General features: G+C 35.9%; 1 long non-coding RNA gene across 1 annotated transcript; it reads left to right on the plus strand.

Moving 5' to 3' along the window:
- Positions 1–406: 406 nt before the first annotated feature.
- Positions 407–5,533, plus strand: LOC125656386 (uncharacterized). The gene is made up of 4 exons (XR_008797199.1): positions 407–543; positions 1,127–1,181; positions 1,270–1,331; positions 5,402–5,533. It is a non-coding gene; the product is annotated as an uncharacterized LOC125656386 (long non-coding RNA).
- The last annotated feature ends 6,298 nt before the right edge of the window (positions 5,534–11,831 follow it).

Genomic DNA, 11,831 nt, shown 5'->3' on the forward strand with positions numbered 1-11,831 from the left:
TTATGATATAGAAGAGAACACAGTAATGAAAATTTTAATACTGGAAGATGGAAGAAGGATTTTAGATACTAAAGTCTATTTTGAAATATGAAATGATTTACACTGGCTGTTTTATTGCTAAACCACATGCATACTCAACTTGAAGCTATCCAATATTCTGACATTCAGTGAAAAGCTGAAGAATTGTTCTATTCCGACTTTCGTTATAGGATGCAGATATTTTTCTCTCCCTTGATTTGGTGTGTATCCACCAATGTTAATGCAAAAGGATAAATAAGGTACAATAGCAAAAAATGGATAGAAGAATTCGGAGTGTTGCACAATTCAGAGATTTCTCTCTCTAAGTGTCTCTTGCTCGCTCCCCTCTCTCTACAAATATGCTACGTACATGCATCATGCATGTTTTAGTGTGTCCATCTGGATATTTTGGAGACAGCTGTTCATCGCCATGCAACTATCCTGCCTTTGGATTCCTTTGCTTAAGTAATTGCTCATGTTCATCTACCAACTGCAACCATGTAAATGGATGTGTTTATACTACAGGTATGTAATTATGTACGCTGTTACAATTTCGCATACTTTTACCCTATACATATGGTGAAATTTGCAAATTCAAGTATGGTTTCCGTAACAATTTACTTCTGTCCTGAATTTTATTGCAAGACCGAGCAAATATACCTTTACTTGATATGGGAATAAATTTATTCATATGCTAGATATTGCCAGTATTTAATGTTGCTCATTTCCATGTATCGATCTTGACAAAGCTCCATATTTGGTAATAATTACGCGGACAGGTGGTACTAAAAACCGGATCAAACTAGTTTGCAACGAACATGCATTCATTTTGTATGGTGAAAAACAAAATATAAGAGGAAAGTTTCAGTGAATGTAAATATTGCTGGTTAAAATGAGAGACCTCAAGACAATCAAAATATAGGAGAAAATTTTGGTAAAGTTATCATCGGGATTATTGTGTAAATTGTCATAAAAAAATCAATGCATTGATATGCATCAGTCAATAATAACAAGTACGAAACAATAAGCCTTTTTGCAGTGAGAGAGATGAAGATCGTGAAAGAAATTGTCTTAGATTTAATGAATTGATTTGGAATTGCTTTGATAGAGTATCCTCTAGGACGACGAACCAAGACAAAATCACCAAATGACTGCGTAACTGGGTAAGTCCCTGCTGGTTTGATATACATAAACCGCAGAAACTGTTATTGTATTAATCTAAAGATATGTTTCGTTGAATGTTGATTAAAGGGAGACAAGTGAACATGAAAAATGCTGCACAAACTACTACAGAACAAAGAATGTATGCCTAGGTAATGTATTATTTTGCATAGGAAATTAAAAAGGTACGTTCATTAAACAATGCACATGTATCAATCAACTTAAATATGTACTAATAAGATATGAATTTGTAGATAATCCACCTTCGCTTTATGACATTGGCATAACTGAAAATTGTAATAATTCAATTGAATTCAATAATATGCTCTCTTGATATCTCAATTAGTATAAATCTGTGAGAGACGACAGAAAGAATTTCAAATATACATGTACAGTACACGACACGAGTTTTATACACCCCACCGTTGAAAGACCACGGTGGAAAATCCACGGAGATACACCGTGTCCTCCGTGTTCCACGGTGTGTGTTATTTGCAAATACACACAGCTGCTAAGAGCTTTGTTCTGGCCACGGGCGCCTTGTGGGAGATGTGAAAATGTGCCGCAGGCCAAATAATCCAGATAAGGGTGGAATTTTAAGAAAAGAAAAAAATGTCAATATTTTCCCTCCTGATACTTATATTGTTTTTCAGCATTTTGAGCCAATTCCAACGATACCAAACACTATATATTATGTTTTTAAGAAAACCTGGTTTTGAAAATTTTTCTTTAATAGTCTTCTTTCTTCATTAAAATATTCTTAAATTCTATGTTTAAATAATGCATACTTGCAGGCGATTCCTGTTTTGAATGCGAATTAGAATATTCAGTAAATGAAAAACATATATGTACAACATGTGATAAGGATATTTAATAATTACCGAGTGCTCTCTCTCTCTCTCTCTCTCTCTCTCTCTGACAAATGCGCTGTTTACTTCCATCATATTGTGTTAATATGCATCTTGACAAATATAACTTGATCCAATATAGAAATTAGAGCATTGTCGATGATTAACAAATTGGAATTAATTTATTACGTAATTAATAGAGGCAAAAATACAAACTATCGAATGATTGATTTTTAAAATCCCGAGTTAATTACATTTGACCGAGACTTATGTTCGATGTACTTTGATAGAGGTTTTCATAAAAAAAATGGTCATCGGGAGTGTCTGGATAATGTAATGATTTTTGTATAATAAGTATATACCATGCAAATTCCTAGGGTCTTTGTCACAGTATAACTAAATTACGGTTAGCTAGTTTGGGTTTTGACTTCTTATGAAAAGTGTGAAATATATTGGGTCGGCGCAATATCAGATCTAGTCTAAGATCACGGGTATCTTGCGCCGACCCAATATATTTCACACTTTGCGCAAGAAACTAAGCACTTCTGTTGATTTCAAATACACGGATTAGCTGACCCCCATTGTTCTACTGAGGCGAAAACCCCTTCGAATTTGCATGGAATGTACAGGTCATTGTTATAGTCATACATCATAGTACCGCTAACCCGACAAACATTTTTGTTTATTTTGAATAAGTTATTGAATGACGAAGTACCGGGTATGACCAAACTGCAGATTGAACTTTATAGAGCCCCGTGCTAACATTACTTATATTTTTCAATGTATCAGAAGGGGTATGTTGCCGGTTAAGTTGAGTAAATTTCTTGACAAGCAATAAGATAACAACAAAAATGGTGCTTAAATTGTCCGATTACGAAAACCTTAAATTGGGAGCATGTGTGTGTGTGTGGGGGGGGGGGGGGGGGGGGGGGGGGTAGTAGTCTGAAAATGTCTCAATTCCCCTTCCGACTTCAATTTCTTAAACCGTGCAGTGGGTAGGTCGCTACAAGCTACAAGGATAAATCCTTAACTTTCAAGTTTTCAAATTACACCCTCTCCGATTCTACGTGCTTGTAGTCAATATTTAAGGATCTAAATCCTCGGTGTCAAATGCAACTAGTTCATAAAAAAAGACTAATATCAATATAAACAGAAATGACTTAACGATTATTTGTTTTTATTCATATATGCTATCGATTATTAAAATCTTTAATTTAATCTTTAGATGCATAAGATAATGAAAGCAACAAAGAGAGAGAGAGAGAGAGAGAGAGAGAGAGAGAGAGAGCATTGGTAATCATTGATTATAATATTTATGAATGTATGCAGATACGGGATGTTTAATACGTTCAATATAAATCTTGAAAGTACAATTTCTTTCATTCTGATATTGTTTATTACTTCCCATTTTGTTTTCTTTACATGTTGAATTTTTCGGCTGGTCCGGGTTAGGACTAATGAATGAGTCCCCCCTTCTAAAAAGATGTTTCGTGCTTAGCTGTCTATCTCACTCTCTGTCAAAAAAATACATAAAAATACATGCTATATATACTGCAACATCATTGGATTTACTGGATAATTCTTCGATTGTACCTTCATAATACATGTTAATGCAAGCGGACTATCTAGGCATTTTTTTTTCATCTTCGCTAGCCGATTTTATTCACCCACGAAGGCACAGTTGACTCAAAACCCATTGCTAGCGGAGATTAGATGAATTTTACCCCCGTATTATGTTATAACTGACCAAAACCTAGTACGTTTGTTTTAGAACTTTCATTCAGAAGATGCGCAAGTTATTGAGTTACTGAATAAACGAGAAAACGTCTGCATTTTTATTTCAATGGTTGTCAACTCTAGACTTTGTGATATTTCAAGACTACATGTACTCAATTCAATTTATTGGATCTCATCACCATTATGCAATGGTATACAAAAATATAAAGACAAAAGCTGTTATATATACATTTAATAAATAATACATGCGTGTAATAAAGTATTTATCAAGTTAGAAAAAAAAAAAAAAACAAACCGTGATATTATTAATGTGAAGTATGGGCATTCTAGGTAGGGGAACACATTTTATTTTATTATTTTCTTAATGAAAGTACGGAGTTTTCTAAAGGTTTGTTTAAAAGTTAAGATATTCTTAATATATATTTGTTTAGGTGATACAAATTTGATTCTTTGCTCACATTGCTTCACAGTTGAGTACAATCTAATTAAAATTAGATGTTAGATCCGCTCGCGTACACTCACATACGAATGCGAGTACGCGAGCGGATCTAACATCTAATTTTAATTAGATTGAGTTGAGTACATAATGAAATTCATCTCCAATGTAAACATGTACATGTATGTAGCTGACCTTAATCACATATTCCTAACTACAATGAAAACTTTACGTAAAACTAAACCATTGCTTATGGTATTAATTTCTTTGAACTGCTATTTATCAAATTGAAATCACTGTCATATGATTGTCGTTGTTCATGACCCTTCTTTTATTTGGTGAAATTGTGTTGCACGTGCCGTGAAACAATGTACCGACGAGTGGTAGGAATAACACTGTTTATATACAGGATGTCGAGAATTTGGGCGGTTCATAAAATGGTGTGAACGTCTGCAGGGAAGTCTACATACGGATATGTACCAAAAACACCAACGTATCATTAAACAACAAGTACAAGAATTGAATTATTGATAGCTAATTTCTAAATAGGTAATGGGGTGGGGGCAGGCATGCTGGCTAAGCGAAATGGTTTTTTGGGTGAATCATTTCGGAAATTATTTCTTTGTTTTATCACACGGAGGTACACGGTGGCATCGACAGAGGTACAGGTGACATCCACGGAGATGCGCGGTGGGCATCCACGGAGATACTCCATGGACTTCAATGTCTAGTTCGCGCGGAAAAATAGGACTTCAAAGGTGCCGACAATTTTAAAGGTCCACCGTGTTTGGGGCAAATTTGTTCCACCGCGTTGCGTGGAACACGCATAAAACCCGTGGCGTGTACTGTATTCGCTGAACATATCAATGGTAAAGGGTGAGGATAACGGTCAATCTAGTAAGTTCTATTAGCAATACAAAATAGTTGGGTAAACACGGACAGAGGTTATGTCAACTGTCTAGGAGGATTAACCACTCCTTGTTGATCTGTCAAACCCACGGTGGCCCCTATATCTCGAAACGGGGTAGTCGGTAATTGAAATCAGTGCGTAAAGTACAACTTAACAATTGCCATGAAACGCGTCATCCTAAAGGCAGGTTGGAATTACAAATAAGATCATTTTAACAACCATAGTATTTGCGAAATGCTGCAGAATCATATACATTCGTTATGTTTTGTTGTCGATTACATAATATTTCAGAATGCCCTCTCGGACATTTTGGTGATAATTGCTCATCCACCTGCATCTATCCATCGTTTGGATCCACGTGTCGAGAAGAGTGCAATTGTTCTATTGATAAGTGCGATTACAGATACGGCTGTGGGACAACGGGTAATTAATTATTATACCCCCCGCAACAAGTTGTGGGGGGGGGGGGTATACTGGAATCGGGTTGTCCGTCTGTCTGTCCGTCCGTCCGTCTGTCTGTAGACGTAATGCTTTCCGGGCTTTAAAGCATTATCCTTTCCACCTACCGTCACCATATCATACATATGGACTACCCATGGGATGAAGATGTTCCCTATCGATTTTGGGGTCAAAAGGTCAAAGGTCAAGCGCACTGGACATCGAAGTAGCAATATGGTTTCCGGACTCTAAAGCGTTATCCTTTCCACCTACAGTCACCATATCATACATATGGACTACCCATGGGATGAAGATGTTCCCTATCAATTTTGGGGTCAAAAGGTCAAAGGTCAAGCGCACTGGACATCGAAGTAGCAATATGGTTTCCGGGCTCTAAAGTGTTATCCTTTCCACCTACAGTCACCATATCATACATATGGACTACCCATGGGATGAAGATGTTCCCTATCGATTTTGGGGTCAAAAGGTCAAAGGTCAAGCACACTGGACATCGAAGTAGCAATATGGTTTCCGGGCTCTAAAGTGTTATCGTTTCCACCTACAGTCACCATATCATACATATGGACTACCCATGGGATGAAGATGTTCCCTATCGATTTTGGAGTCAAAAGGTCAAAGGTCACGCGCACTGGACATCGAAGTAGCAATATGGTTCGGTTTGTCATGCCATTTGTTTTTTACACTCAGAAAAGAGGTAATTTATACCTATTACAAACACACTTTGGGAGATTGGGGTAAGCGGGGGATATTCTTAGTGAGCATTGCTCACAGTACCTCTTGTTTTGTAATTGAGAAGTATTTATACAAAATGAATACAAGATTCTATGATATCAATTGATTACTGATTGATTCTCTCTTCTGATTTTGGACATACATGTATTCGAAACTAATGCCATTTGTTTTGTTTTTTTTCTTGAGCGGACCAAAGGATCTCAATTTTGATACAATAATCAGAATGGCTTAATATCGTCATACTGAACCTTCATGTTGGCACTGATAAACCAATTACATTAAAGAGAGTAACCATGGATCTGTCAAAGCCTCAATCTTTTGTCTGACGAGGACAGATATTGTTAAGCCTTAAAACGGGATAATCATTTCAATTCAAACTTATAAACGACTCTACCTTAACATTGCCTCTGCTGCAAATAAATAAATCAGGGTTCAAATAAGGGATATAAGACACTTTTAATGAAAATTTTAAAAGTTCGAACATCTGGGGGATCGTCATTCAAAGAAATAACGCATTTGAATTTAATCATTTTTGTGCATTTCAAGAGAGACCGGTGGTATGGCCGACAACTGGATCAACACTAAAATACAAATCAACACAGGAATACAATCAACAGCCTGGAACCAAAATTGTACAAAACATTGTACCATCTGAAAGTGGTAACAGTACAAATATTGATTCAAGTTCTAATAATTTACCTTTAGTCATAGGAATAGGGTCGCTGATAGTATGTGTGATAGTTATAATCATTATATACGCATTGTTGAAATATCTAAGACGTATCTTTACTGTTCAAAATTATACTGAAGCTTCAGGTGATGTCTATATGGAAATCTCTGATAATATGGTCTTAGGGCAGGGGGGTGTTTCTAACACAGCAAATGTTTGCGAAGCTCTTGAAATACCTGTCATTGAACAACCTGGGCCTTCTAATAACGGTCTAGCATCTGTGATCAGTGCGGATGAAGATATGGCAGACTACGTCTACAGCGAAGTGAAAAAGAAACCGAAGCACGAAGTGACATGTGACAACAAGCCCATTGAAAGCGAGGAACCGAAAATGAACCTCGTTGACAGTCATGACACGTACTGCGACGTGAGTGATATTCAGGAAATGGACGAGTCTGACGAAAATGGCTTCGACGATACACCACTTGACCAGGATGTAGATGGAGAGGAATAATCACAGGGAGTAACCATTAGAAATGAGTAATACTATTTTCCCAATGTTGGATTTTTATTTTAAACATATTTTCAAAATTGACTCTCTTCCCGAAAGGGGACCAACAATGAAAATTTCTCTCTCTCAACAAAGTGAGTGAATTGTTGGTATGCGTCTATAACAATAGTGTAAATACTAATCATTTAAATTGCACTACTCTATATATACAGTTGTACGAATGTTGTCATTTGACATCTTAGATTTTAAAGCAATGTTTGGGGATTGTGTAAATATGAAAAGCATATTGTCCGAGGCTTTTACGTCGGGTTTCTTGTTAAATTTAAAAATCAACTTTGCTGTAAATAATGTATGTGATTAATTGAAATACTTTGATTGAGGCGACATTAAATGACGCACGGATTGCCTGTTTAGAGGAATTGTTTACAGGATGTGAACTGTGAACACTATATATTTGGTTGAATGCCAAATGATTCAGGAGATGTCCAATTCCCTATTTCAAGCCACCGATATTCAATATCTGGTAGTAAACATGTGTGAATGCCTCGAAGATGAAATTTTTTTGTAAATCTGGAATCACATATTGACTATAATATGTGACTAATAATGTTCAGTATTGAAACCCAGCACTGTACTTTTTTGATATGTAATTTCTAATTCAATATGGAAACATTACAATATACGAAGTACTCCCAAGCTTCGTCCTCGACACATGACGTGTAATTGATCAAAATTGTTCGAGAGTGGTTATGTACGCAGTTGATTTATCAAATAATATTATTAGAAGGATTGTATAAGAAAAGACACAATGAAAATCGATACATGTAGTTTATTTGTAAAATATTTCGGTGGCACATACCCTCGAACAGTAGATTCCCGGTTATCATTACCCATGGAGACAACCACATTTGTTCGCCACACACACACACACACACACACACACACACACACACACACACATATATATATATATATATATCCAATAATAAAAGTCAAGAAACAGAAAACTCGAATAACATTTCACTGTTAGCGCTTTCGGCTTTAATGCCTCTTCAGACAGTTATATATATATATATATATATATATATATATATATATATAGATATCATACGTGTGGTGTATATTGAGAGTGAGATAAAGCATTAGCTTTATCACACGCCCGTTTGATAAAGCACTTCCGGTCCGAACTACTTTAGACACTGTCCCCGCTTGGATGACATATTTTCTGTGTTTATGCATATCCATGAATGAAATAAAGCGTAAAACTTGTTCATTTATATAGAATTTCTTTTATAACAAAATTAGAAATGATGTTGCCCCCATTGACATTTAATAAAAATTACCAGCCACAAAAATGCCAATTCGCTCTGTAACTACTCAAAATTACGATCAGAAAACAAAAATATGTTCACACTATTATCATCGACAACGAATCGACGACCTACTCCACAAGCCTATAATCGAAAGTACATGCACCTCGACATGCTGCGGTACCAAGTATTAACAAGCACAGTCTCTTTTTTCTGGAGCATATTAAATGTAACAAATCTCAACAGCTTTACTTGCTATGTGAGGCCTATTTAAAGTACTTTTCATTGTAAACTGTTGAACATTCTAATAACGTTGCATTAAAATATTACTCTCATTGATCGTTATTACACATTTATTTCAAAACAACGACGACATCAAACTTTTATCAGGTCAGGCCTACGTCAAAAAATAAATACTCGGTCAATAGTTTTTACTTTGTTGGAATGGCAAAACGATTATTAATTATCAAATATAATCCCTTCTAAAACAATTTTTATCCATGGTTTCTTTTGTAAAAATGAACTTTTGTACTGTATATTAATGGTTTATAAGCGCACTATTTTTTCCCGCGTAAGGTAGACAGATTAAGCACAACATCTGAGCCACGGATTCAAAACAAATTCAATCAGCTGTTTCTACCATACTGGGGATCATCTCAAAATTAAGTGAAAAGAAGACGTGTGAGATAATACACCATGGGCTAGTAAAGGTAATGGGGGACCCCCCCTAGGGATTTTTGCAAAGAAGTATTTTTTGAAAGTACATAGTCCCTAGATTATAAATCAGGTTGTTTGACATTTCTACGTAGGGGCGTTTACGAGTTTTGGGGCAAAAAACATGAAATTTGTAAAAATAATAGCCAAAAACTGGAAAAATTCTTCAGATCCGATATAGATGTCATTGACATTCGCAAACAAGTATTTTTTAAACGAATTTCTGTTTATATATGAAGTTGTTTGACATAAATATGTGAGGGCATTTACGAGTTTTGGCGCTAAAACATGATTTTTTCTTTAAAAATCGACGAAAAATGGAAAAATCCTTCAGATGCTATATAGATGACATGACATGTTTGAAAACAATTAATTCTTATGAAAGTCTGTAACCCTTTAACTATAAATCAGATTGTTAACATTGAGACCTTTTAGAATTTGGGGGCAAAATCCAAAAATTTGTAAAAATAATACCCGAAAACTGGAAAAAAAACCTCTTGACATCCGATATAGATGTCATTGACATTTACAAACAAGTATTATGTAAACTTATGTAACCCTTTGATTGACAAGATGTTTAACATAAAGAATTGGGGACGTTTACGACTTCTGGGGCTAAAACATGATTTTTTTTCCTTAAAAATAGTCGAAAAATGGAAAAGTTCTTCAGATCATTTATAAATAATATGGCCTTTGAAAACAATTATTTTTTGAAAGTATGTAACCCTTGAATTGTGAAAAAGATTGTTTGAAATTAATGCAAGGGGACCTTTTTAAGTTTTGGGGCAAACTCATGAAATTTGTAATAAAAGTATTGTTTAAAAATAGAAAAACTTCGAGAATCTTACCAACACAATATGGACATCTGCAAAAATGTATTTTGCATTAAAGAACGTAACCCCTTGTTTATATATCAAGTTGTTTGATATTAAGGCGAGGTATATGAATTAATGAGTTATTAGTAAGAGATATTCTTGCATGCAATATTAATCCAGAATTTGTAATCGCATTGGAAATAGTTTCAAACTATTGAGTCTGTGAGTAACTTCTACAACTGGCCGCGACAAACCTTAGTTGTTAAAACAGATAGTGACAGTTCCATCGCCAAATCCTCGGCATCAGGTGTGAATGTCACGAGTCCTCGGAGATGCCCTTAAAAACGGATGTCCCGTGTCGCAGTAGGTGTGGCACGCTAAAGAACCCTCACTACTCAATGGCCGTAAGCGCCGAGTAAAGGCCTAAATTTGAAGCCCTTCACCGGCCGGTCTTGGTGACGTCTCCATATGAGTGAACAATTATTGAGAGGGACGTTAAGCAAGATACAATCAATCAATCTACAATGACAGAACATGTTTGATAGTGTAATTAACTTAGTACTCCTCGTCAGATGGTGCATAGTCATTTTAAACGTGAGGTGCTTAGGTGATATCCATTTGCCATCCATAGCTGAGACACATATGACCTGAGAGTACGATTTGGGAAACCTTTTTGCCATTGAAAATAATATGGGTTGTCTGATACGACATGAGAGAGACATGCAATGAGATATTATATACACATGTATTCAGAGATGATGGAGAGGTGGCCATGGCAAGTTATTGTATGGCAGTCAGAAATCTGCCTTTTGATTATCATAGCATATTCTTTGACTTGAAAGGGCTAACGCAAATGCAGACTCAATTCAGTAGCAACACATGCAGATTATATAAGTTCGCCTTTGGATTTTTCAAAAATTCAATTTTGCTACCAAATTTTCTTTGTGGTTTTTATTTAGGTTTCAAGTTTTGTAATCACTATTATATGAATTAGGATAAATGACAAGTATCTCTCTCTGAGCTTTGTCATACTTTCAACCACATAATTCTACCCGATATTTATCTCCATACATTCGGAAAAAGTCAAATGCCGTTCCATGTTGCTCAAGAATTGTATCAATTTTAGGTTCTGACTTGTTTAGATCATCGGACTTAGTGTACGTTTTTCTACAGGTTGGATAAGAAATTCCCCCCTTTAGAAACCAAATCAATATACTGAACTTTACTTATAGGTGCTGTGGGTATCTGGGTTAGAAGGGATAGGTCCTCGGTACCTTTTGCTTTTCGTAAGTGGCGAATAATGGGGCAAGAAAACCATTGTCCTGTGGGAATCCAGGTTAGAATAGGTCCTCGGTACCCCTTTGCTTATCGTAATAGGTGACTAAATGGGGCGGTCCTTTGGATGAGATCGCAAAAACCGAGGTCTCGTTTCACAGCAGATGTGGTATGATAAAGATCCCTCCCTGTTCAATGGCCGTAAGCACCGAGCATATAGGCCTAAATTTTGCAG

This window comes from Ostrea edulis, chromosome 7, assembly GCF_947568905.1.
Source record: "Ostrea edulis chromosome 7, xbOstEdul1.1, whole genome shotgun sequence".
NCBI lineage: Eukaryota > Metazoa > Mollusca > Bivalvia > Ostreida > Ostreidae > Ostrea > Ostrea edulis.